We start from the raw sequence: 10,712 nt of genomic DNA, 5'->3' as shown, positions 1-10,712 counted from the left end.
AGGCGTAGGATGAAGATGGTCTCTCTCAAGCAACCCTGCAACCAAATAACAAAAAGTCTCTTGTGTCCCCAACACACCCAATACAATGGTAAATTGTATAGGTGCACTAGTTCGGCGAAGAGATGGTGATACAAGTGGTATATGGATAGTAGATATGAGTATTTGTAATCTGAAATTATAAAAACAGCAAGGTAGCAAGTGATAAAAGTGAGCGTAAACGGTATTGCAATGTGTGGAAACAAGGCCTAGGGTTCATACTTTCGCTAGTGTAAGTTCCCTCAACAATACTAACATAATTGGATCACATAACTATCCCTCAACATGCAACAAAGAGTCACTCCAAAGTCCCTAATAGCGGAGAACAAACGAAGAGATTATGGTAGGGTACGAAACCACCTCAAAGTTATTCTTTCAAATCAATCCAGTGGGCTATTCCTATAAGTGTCACAAACAGCCCTAGAGTTCGTACTAGAATAACACCTTAAGACACAAATCAACCAAAACCCTAATGTCACCTAGATACTCCAATGTCACCTCAAGTATCAGTGGGTATGATTATACGATATGCATCACACAATCTCAGATTCATCTATTCAACCAACACAGAGGACCTTAAAGAGTGCCCCAAAGTTCTACCGGAGAATCATGACGAAAACGTGTGCCAACCCCTATGCATAGGTTCATGAACCCGCAAGTTGGTCACCAAAACATACATCAAGTGGAACGCGGTATCCCATTGTCACCACAGATATCCACGGCAAGACATACATCAAGTGTTCTCAAATCTTTAAAGACTCAATCCGATAAGATTACTTCAAAGGGGAAACTCAATTCATTACAAGAGAGAAGAGGGGGAGGAGAAACATAAGATCCAACTATAATAGCAAAGCTCGCGATACATCAAGATCGTGCCAAATCAAGAACACGAGAGAGAGAGATCAAACACATAGCTACTGGTACATACCCTCAGCCCCGAGGAAGAACTACTCCCTCCTCGTCATGGAGAGCACCGGGATGATGAAGATGGCCACCAAGCAAGGATTGCCCCCTCCGGCAGGGTGCCGGAACGGGTCTAGATTGGTTTTCGTTGGCTACGGAGGCTTCTGGCGGCGGAACTCCCGATCTATTATGCGTTTTGGAAGTTTTAGGTCACGTGTGTATATATGGGTGCAGGGAGGACGTCGGAGGAGCCACGGGGGTCTCACGAGACAGGGGGCGCGCCCTAGGGGGGCGCCCCCACCCTTGTGTGCACCTCATGTCTCCCCTGACGTGGGGTCCAAGCTCATCAGGTGTGTTTCCTTCCAAAAATAACTTCTCCAGTTGATTTCATTCCGTTTCGACTCTGTCTGATATTCCTTTTCTTCGAAACACTGAAATAGGCATAAAACAGCGAATCTGGGCTGGGCCTCCGGTTAATAGGTTAGTCCCAAAAGTAATATAAAAGTGTATAATAAAGCCCATAAACATTCAAAACAGTAGATAATATAGCATGGAGCAATCAAAAATTATAGATACGTTGGAGACGTATCATATTACTTCCGACAAACTCGCTACCCGCGGTCTCGAGACTTGTAATGTTCTATCTTTGTTCGGTCTTTTGAATTCAGAGACTAATATGATGAATTGTATTCGGAGACTAATCTTCTATTGTATTCGATGAATCTGCTGTTGCTGTGTGGTGCTAGCTATATTCTGTCCAATAATATATTTTGTAACCTGTGAAAATATCAGAAAAGAAAAAATCCCTAATATTCATACTAGTGGCGCACCACCATATAGTGCGCCATTAGTATGCCAAAGCACATGGGTAAATATGCCCCCCTGGGAGGCATACTAATGGTGCACCATGGGCTATACTAATGGCGCACTGCATGGTGCGCCATTAGTATACCAGATACTAATGGTGCACCACAGGTGCTCAATTAGTGAAAAATACTACTGGCATGCTACTAGTGGCGCACCTGTAGTGCGCAATTAGTAGGAAAAACAGGTGCGCCACTAGTAGGCCTTTTCCTAGTAGTGGTGCCGGCATCGCTTGCATTGTTTTTGCTACAGGCCAGCCAACTATCCTCGCCCGCGCAAAAGCGGGTCATGAGTGCCGTGAGGGCCGCCATGGACTTTGGATTCTCTTGGCCGAGGTGGCGAGTGAGCCATTCATCGCGGATGCTGTGTTTAAAGGCCGCTAGGGCTTCGGCATCCGGACAGTCGACTATCTGGTTATTTTTAGTTAGGAACCTGGTCCAGAATTTCCTGGCAGACTCTCCGGGCTATTGAACTATATGGCTTAAGTCATTGGCGTCCGGAGGTCGAATGTATGTACCTTGGAAGTTATCAAGGAAGGCTGCTTCCATGTCCTCCCAGCTGCCGATGGAGTTATCGGGCAGGCTATTCAACCAGTGCAGTGCTGGTCCTTTGAGTTTTAGCGGGAGGTATTTAATGGCATGAAGGTCATCGCCGCAGGCCATATGGATGTGGAGAATGAAGTCTTCGATCTATACGGCGGGGTTTGTGGTGCCATCATATGATTCTATATTCACGGGTTTGAACCCTTCTGGTATTCATGTTCCATGACTTTGTCGGTGAAGCAATCATGGTGTGCGGCGCCTCAATATCGGGCCGTATCACGACGTAGCTCTGATGCGGTCCATCTGCGGCTCTCAGCCCACACATGACTACGTTTGTCACGTCCAAACAGATGGCCGTCGTCGCGTGTCGGGGCACGTCCTCGCGATTCGTACATCGATCTGGTATGTCTTACTTTATTGTTCAGGTCATGTCGAAAGTCATATGTATGACTGTGAGCTGATTTACCTCTGCCTTTGCGATGAGGCGGGGCGGGCTGGTGTTTGGCTTGAGTTGCCGCTTTGTCCCGGCCATGTGGTGGTCGGTCAGCCGCATTGCGCGATGGTGGTATGTGTTCAAGTGCCTCGTCGTCAAACTGAGGTAGTAATTTGCACTTCGGGTAGCTTTTTGGCCGGGCGCTTGAGGCCGTATTCTTTGGCTGCTAGGACGTCAGTCCATTTATCGTTGACCAGATCTTGGTCAGCTTGAAGCTGCTGCTACTTCTTTTGCAATCTCCTTGCAGTGGCTATTAGTTGGGGCTTGAAGCACTCCTGCTCAAGAGGTTCCTCAGGCCTGATGAAATCCTCGGTGCCGAGGCTCACCTCATCCACGGAGAGCAGAAGATAATTACTGTCCTCCGAGTCCTCGTGCGTGCCCTATTTAACAGGGCTAACCTACCCATCTTCCCGTTCATCCTGTTCAGTAGCTCCGTCAACGGGGTCTTTGTTGTCTTCGGCACCTTCCAGAGTGTTATCTTCTCATGTGCCGGTGTTGCTATCTTTACTGCGGCATGACTTAGAGTGGCGCCGCTGACGTCGGCACTTCGATTGTATCTCAGGAGGTTTATCCTCAACTAGATCTTCTTTGTCATCGCCGTTGTTCTCCTATGGTGCATCCACCATGTATACATCGTACGAGGAAGTGGTCGTCCAGTGTCCGGTGAACGGCGGGTCCTGGGCCTCTTCTTCTCCGGCATCGTCGTTCATACCGTCGACGTCGTCGGAGCCATAATCGAGCATGTCAGTTAAGTCTTCGACAGTGGCTATGAAGTGGCTGGCGGGTGGGGAGCGAAATTCCTTGTCATCAGCTTCTAGTTCGAACCGGATATAGTTCTCCTGTAAATCCCCCGCTAAGTATAGATTTTCTAATGAATTTAGCACATCGCCCAAGTGTGAGTGCCGGAAGATGTCCGCGGCGCTAATTCAGCGATCGATAACCGATCATGCTCGACATGAGCGGACGCACATAGTTCGGAACTTTTAACCGAAACGAGCCCGAGGTTCTGGTGACATGGGCATTACTAGAGGTTAGGTCTGTGTGCGGCTCCAATGCCGTGGAGTCTGCAGCTTCCATGGTGGGGTTAAGCTTCCTGTCCTCGGATGGCGTGACCTGCTCTGGATCTATGGCCATAGCGGTTACAGGTGCAATTTCCTGGGTATGGCCCGATGACAGATCTAAGTCATGTTCATCGAGATGACGGGGAGCGATTGTCGTGGTATCGAATCCATCGAAGATCAAGTCTCCGCGGATATCCGCGACGTAGTTCATGCTCCCAAATCTGACCTGACAGCCAGGGGCGTAGCAGTCGATCTGCTCCAGATGGCCAAGCGAGTTTGCCCGCAGTGTGCAGTCGCCGAACACGAAGATCTGTCTGGGGAGGAAGACCTCCCCTTGTACAGCATCGTTGTGGATGATTGAAGGAGCCATCAAACCTTTTGAGGACGACACAGTGGAACTCTCAATGATAGCACCAATGTTGGTGTCAAAACTAGCGGATCTCAGGTAGGGGGTCCCAAACTGTGCGTCAAGGGTCGATGGTAACAGGAGACGGGGGGCACAATGTTTTACCCAGGTTCGGGCCCTCTCTATGGAGGTAATACCCTACGTCCTGCTTGATTGATCTTGATGAATATGAGTATTACAAGAGTTGACCTACCATGAGATCGTAATGGCTAAACCCTAAGAGTCTAACCTGGCTATGATTACGGTAATGATTCGGCCTATCTATGGACCTATCCCTCCGGTTTATATAGACACGGGAGGGATCTTGGGTTACACAAGGTCAGTTACAGAGAAAGGAATCTTCATAGTAGGTCGCCAAGCTTGCCTTCCATGCCAAGGAGAGTCCTATCCGGACATGGGCGGAGTCTTTGGTCTTTGTATCCTTACGGCCCATCAGTCTGACCCATATCCAATAGATCGGACACCCGAGGACCCCTTAGTCCAGGACTCCCTCAGTGGCGGCCTCCAAACCAGCTCCAGCCGCCAAGAGGGTGAAGAAGACCACCACCAAGGCTAGTACGATTGAGGTGGGGTATCGTCAATCTCCTCGCCTTGCCCGGACCAAGGCTTCCTCGGCTAAGCAATTGATTGACTTGGAAGTGGATTCCGGCTCCCACTCTGGCTCGAGCTCCTCACAGAGCTCGTCTCCCCTGGAGCCCCCGGTGCCACGCTCAGCACCGAAGCTACCGGGGAGTTCTGTCCCTCCACCTATAAAGAGAGGAAGAGAGCCCTCGCCTCCCATGGAGTTCAACTTGAACTCCATGCTCATAGTAGAAGAGTAAGGAACATTCTCCTTTTTGTGGATATCTTCAGGCAAACTCGAATGCTCTTGCTAACTGTAACACCCATGATGCGGCTATATCTCCCACGTGTCGGGGCACGACTTAGAGGCATAACCGCATGGTAGGCATGTCGCAAGAGGGGTAATCTTTACACATCCCATGTACTGAATAAGAAAGAGGTACAAATTTGGCTTACAATCTCCACTTCACACAATACATAAATACAGAATTACATCATCCAGATACAATCAAGGTCCGACTACGGAACCAAAATAAAGACAACCCCAAATGCATAAGATCCCTGATCGCCCCAACTGGGCTCCACTACTGATCGTCTGGAAAAGAAACATAGTAACGTCCTGAGTCCTCAACGAACTCCCACTTGAGTTCAGCTGTATCCCCTAGAATGACATCATCGGCACCTACATCTGGTTTTGGAAGTAATCTGTGAGTCACAGAGACTCAGCAATCTCACACCCTCACGATCAAGACTATTTAAGCTTATGGGAAGGAAAAGGTAGTGAGGTGGAGCTGCAGCAAGCACTAGCATATATGGTGGCTAACATACGCAAATGAGAGCGAGAAGAGAAGGCAAAGCACGGTCGAGAAGCTATAAAGATCAAGAAGTGATCCTAAAACTACTTACGTTCAAGAATAACACAAGACCGTGTTCTCTTCCCGGACCCCGCCGAAAAGAGACCATCACGGCTACACACGTTGTTGATGCATTTTAATTAAGTTTAGTGTCAAGTTCTCTACAACCGGACATTAACAAATTCCCATCTGCACATAACCGCAGGCACAACATTCAAAATTTTAAAACACTGCAGGGGTGTCCCAACTTATCCCATCACAAGCTGTCACGGTCAACGAAGGATATTCCTTCTCCCAAGACAACCCGATCAGACTCGGAATCCCGGTTACAAGACATTTCGACAATGGTAAAACAAGACCAACAAAGCCTCCTGATGTGCTGACAAATCCCAATAGGAGTCGCACGTATCTCGTTCTTAGGGCACACAGGATAGGTCAAGCTACGAGTAAAACCAACCCTCGAGTTGCCCCGAGGTGGCCCCGCAGGCTGCCCGTTTCGGACCAACACTCAGAGGAGCACTGGCCGGGGGGGGGGGGTTAAATAAAGATGACCCTCGGGCTCGCGGAAACCAAGGTTGGGCCTTGCTAGAGGAGTTTTATTGAAGGCGAACTGTCAAGGGGTTCCCATTATAACCCAACCGCGTAAGGAACGCAAAATCAAGGAACATAACACCGGTATGACGGAAACTAGGGCGGTAAGAGTGGAACAAAACACCAGGCATAAGGCCGAGCCTTCCACCCTTTGCCAAGTATATAGATGCATTAAAGTAAACAAGATATAATAATGATATCCCAACAATAAACATGTTCCAACAAGGAACAAACTCCAATCTTCACCTGCAACTAGCAACACTATAAGAGGGGTTGAGCAAAGCGGTAACATAACCAAAAAACGATTTGCTAGGACAAGGTGGGTAGAGGTTTGACATGGCAATTTGGGAGGAATGATAAGGCAAGTGGTAGGTATCGCGGCATAGGCATAGCAATAGAGCGAGAATCTAACAATCAAAGATAGAAGTGATTTCGAGGGTATGGTCATCTTGTCTACAAAGTTCTCTGAGTTGACGTAAGCTTGATCCTCGTAAGCATACTCAACGGGTTCCTCGATCACGTACTCATCTCCAGGCTCTACCCAAGGCAAGAACACAAGCAAGGGAAACACAATCAACCATGGTGCAATGCGCAAGCAACATGATGCAAAACATGGCATGATATGCAGGATGTAAAATGCAATGCATATGCGTGCTCCGGAAGGAAAATATTGAACCAAGCATCAACTTGGCAAACCAAGTGCGCCGCTGGAAAGATGAGTTGATTTCGGTCGAAATCGATATAAAGATCACCGGAATCGGAGGCACGGTTTGCAAATGGCAAGCAAAGCAAAAATGGCACAATCCTGCGATTAACAACACGATGCCATCTAGAATGCAACAAGAAACTAACCTACTGCACTCCAACATAGCAATAAAGCACATGGTAGTGATCCACTCAAGATACTTGACAAACGATGAACACCGAGCTACAGCTAAAACACACAATAGCAGGCTCAAACAAGCATGGCAAAAGTGAAAATAACAACATGCCAGGAATTAACATCAAGAAGCAAAATTTGGAGCAAGATATCAACATGCTGCAGGATCACGACATAGCAAAGCAAGGCATGGCATGAAACTACTCAAAGCATATAACAAAAGTCCCTTACTGACCATAAGACAAAAAGGATCACAAGATATAATGGAACCCATGTAAACATAGCAAGTTTCGTTAACAGATTCAGACTTAGCAGAAAAATGGACATGGCATAAAGAGAGTTACGTAGGCATGTTTGCGAGCTCGATGCACTCACCACAAGGCATTGCATGAAAAACTAAGCATACACCTAGCAAGAAGACATGTTCAAGAAGCCAACCAGGGCAAAAACAATCTCATAGCATGCATGGATCAACTATAACAACCTTGGCAAAATTGATTAACACGTAAACAATCTGACAGGAACCTTTTATAGCAAAAGTAGAGCAAGATTGAGTCATGCTATGGTAGTCCATAATTGCAAACAAAGACATGGATGGATAGAGCATAAAAATATCTAAAAATCATCCTTACTGAACATGCTCAAAAGAGGCATGGATCACTCTATAGAAACAAGAATAGATGGCATAAAAATAACATCAGGGAAATGACTTAAAAGAATTCTAAGTCCCTGAAATCAGCAACATCACGAGAGCTACTTTGCATGCATGTGCTAGTCACCACATTGATCAAAAAAAATACATGGCATACACCCCTGTAAAGATGGCATGGCATAGCCCAAAACACATGTAGTGCTCAAGTTCATAGGAGGCAGACAATAATCATGGCAAAAATGACAAATGCTCATAATCTGATAAGAAACATAAACTAACATTTTATAGCACTTCTGCAACAGCCTTTTAGGCATCAAGATGGACTCAAACAAGCATGGTGCAATTAAATGAAATGAAGAGGACAGCCTAACGAACAATTTGATATATAACACGCCCAAAACGGAGCTACGGATGCGGAGTTATGATGCGATGAACATAGCTAGAAAAAATAATGCAAAATGACTTAGAGAGAAAACGGGTCCACCCTAGGGTTTGCTCAAATCCAGATCTGGGCGGCGCGGACTTCGAGGCAGCCGGAGCTCCGCCGGAGTAGAGGGACGCGGTGGCTGGAGTCGCCGGAGGGTGTGGCGCTCGGCGGCGTTGGGGCGAGGACGGCGCAGCAAACGGGCTTCGGCAGCGCGTCGCCGGGGCGGCGCGGCACAGCGGGGCGCGTCGCCGGCACAGCGGGGCGCGGCGCCGGGCGCCGAGGAGGAGAACGGGCGCGCGGGGGAGAAGAGACAGGGGCTTCGGGGGCCCGCCATGGGCCGAGCGGGCCGGCGGCGGCGAGGTGGCAGTGGGGACACGTGTCAGGCGCCCATAGGTTGTGCGCGGCGGCGCGAAGTGTGTCCAGCGGCGGGTGGACACGTTCGGTGCGGAGAGGGGAAAATTTTAGGGTATCATCTATGATTTATACATAGAAGGAGCTAGGAGAGTCCAAATGAAGTGTGGTTTTCGGCCACGCAATCGTGATCGAATGGCCAAGAGGATGGAGGGTGTTTGGATGGGTTTTGGGACACTTTGAAAAGGGCATTGGTCTGCAACACACACTAGGCCTTTACGGTTCCTCGGTTAACCATTGGAGTATCAAACAAACTCCAAATAGCACGAAACTTGACAGGCGGTCTACCGGTAGTGAACCAAGGCCGCTTGGCAAATATCGGTCCAATCTGAGAACGTTTAATACCTGCACACGAAAAGAGGCAAAAGGGAGGCGCCAAAGGGCATAGGAGTGTCGGGTCACAAAACGGACAACAGGGAAAAAGCTTGGATGCATGAGACGAACACTTATGCAAATGCGATGCACATGATGACATGATATGAGATGCATGACATGGACAAAATGCAAAACGAAGACAAAACCAAACCACGTGGAATATCATAACTTAGAGCCGAAAATGGCAAGAGTTGGAATACAAATATGGCAAGTTACATATGGGGCATTACAACACTCCACCACTACGAAAGGATCTCGTCCCGAGATATAGGACTGGAAAAACTCCAGATATTCGGAACGGAGGTGGTCCTCGCGTTCCCAGGTGGCTTCACGGTCGGAATGATGTGACCACTTCACTTTCAGGAATTTGATAGGCTTGTTGCGAGTCATGCGCTCAGTTTCTTCAAGGATAGCAACGGGATGCTCATGATAAGACAAGTCTTCTTGGAGATCAATCTCTTCGAAGTTGACGGTGCGGTCAGGAGTCTTGAAACACTTGCGAAGCTGAGACACGTGAAACACGTCGTGCACATTTGCAAAGTTGGATGGAAGCTCAAGTTGATAGGAGAGATCACCTCTTTTGCCAATGATCTTGAAAGGACCCACGTATCTAGGGGCAAGCTTCCCTTTGATACTGAAGCGACGAGTACCTTTCATTAGAGAGACGCGGAGGTAGACATGGTCTCCGATCTCGAAAGCCAAGTCACGATGCTTGCTATCATAGTTACTCTTTTGGTATGATTGCGCATCTTTGAGATTTTCACAAATGACTTTGCACATTTCTTCAGCCTCTATGATCAAGTCGTTGCCAAGGAGTTGGCATTCACCAGTCTCTGACCAGTTAAGAGGGGTACAACACTTTCTACCATAGAGAATCTCGAATGGGGCCTTGCCCGAACTCGCTTGGAAGCTGTTGTTGTAGGAGAACTCGGCATATGGAATACAATCTTCCCACTTCATACCGAAAGAAATGACAGATGCCTTGAGGATATCTTCAAGAATTTGATTTACTCGCTCGACTTGGCCACTAGTTTGAGGATGAAAGGCTATGCTGAAGCGAATGTTGGTGCCCATGGCCTTCTGAAAAGAATCCCAAAACTTAGAAGTAAAGATGATTCCATGATCTGCAGATATCAATTGCGGAATTCCGTGCAAAGAGACAATCCTGGAGGTATATAGCTCTGCCAACTGAGCTGCTGCAATAGATTCTTTGATAGGAAGAAAATGAGCCACTTTAGTGAGCTTGTCGATGACAACAAAGATAGCATCATTGCCATGCTTGGACATGGGAAATCCAGTCGCGAAGTCCATCTCAATATGGTCAAACTTCCATTCTGGAATGGCAAGAGGTTGGAGGAGACTAGCTGGCCGTTGGTGTTTTGCTTTCACTCTTCTGCAGACATCACATTCCTTCACAAACTGAGCAATCTCGCGCTTCATTCGAGTCCACCAATACGACTGCTTGAGGTCATGGTACATCTCTGTACTTCCAGGATGAATAGATAGGAGTGAATTGTGAGCCTTGTTCATAATGACTTTACGGAGGTCACCTTTAGGAACAACAATGCAATCCTCAAAGAATAGAGTATATTTGTCATCAAGGCGATATCACTTATACTTGGGTTGGCTCTTGGCAATCCCAATCTTCACCTTCTT

The sequence above is a fragment of the Triticum urartu genome, chromosome 4, assembly GCF_003073215.2.
Source record: "Triticum urartu cultivar G1812 chromosome 4, Tu2.1, whole genome shotgun sequence".
Taxonomy (NCBI): domain Eukaryota; kingdom Viridiplantae; phylum Streptophyta; class Magnoliopsida; order Poales; family Poaceae; genus Triticum; species Triticum urartu.
The sequence above is the reverse complement of the archived record's forward strand: the minus strand, read 5'-3'. Positions refer to the sequence as shown.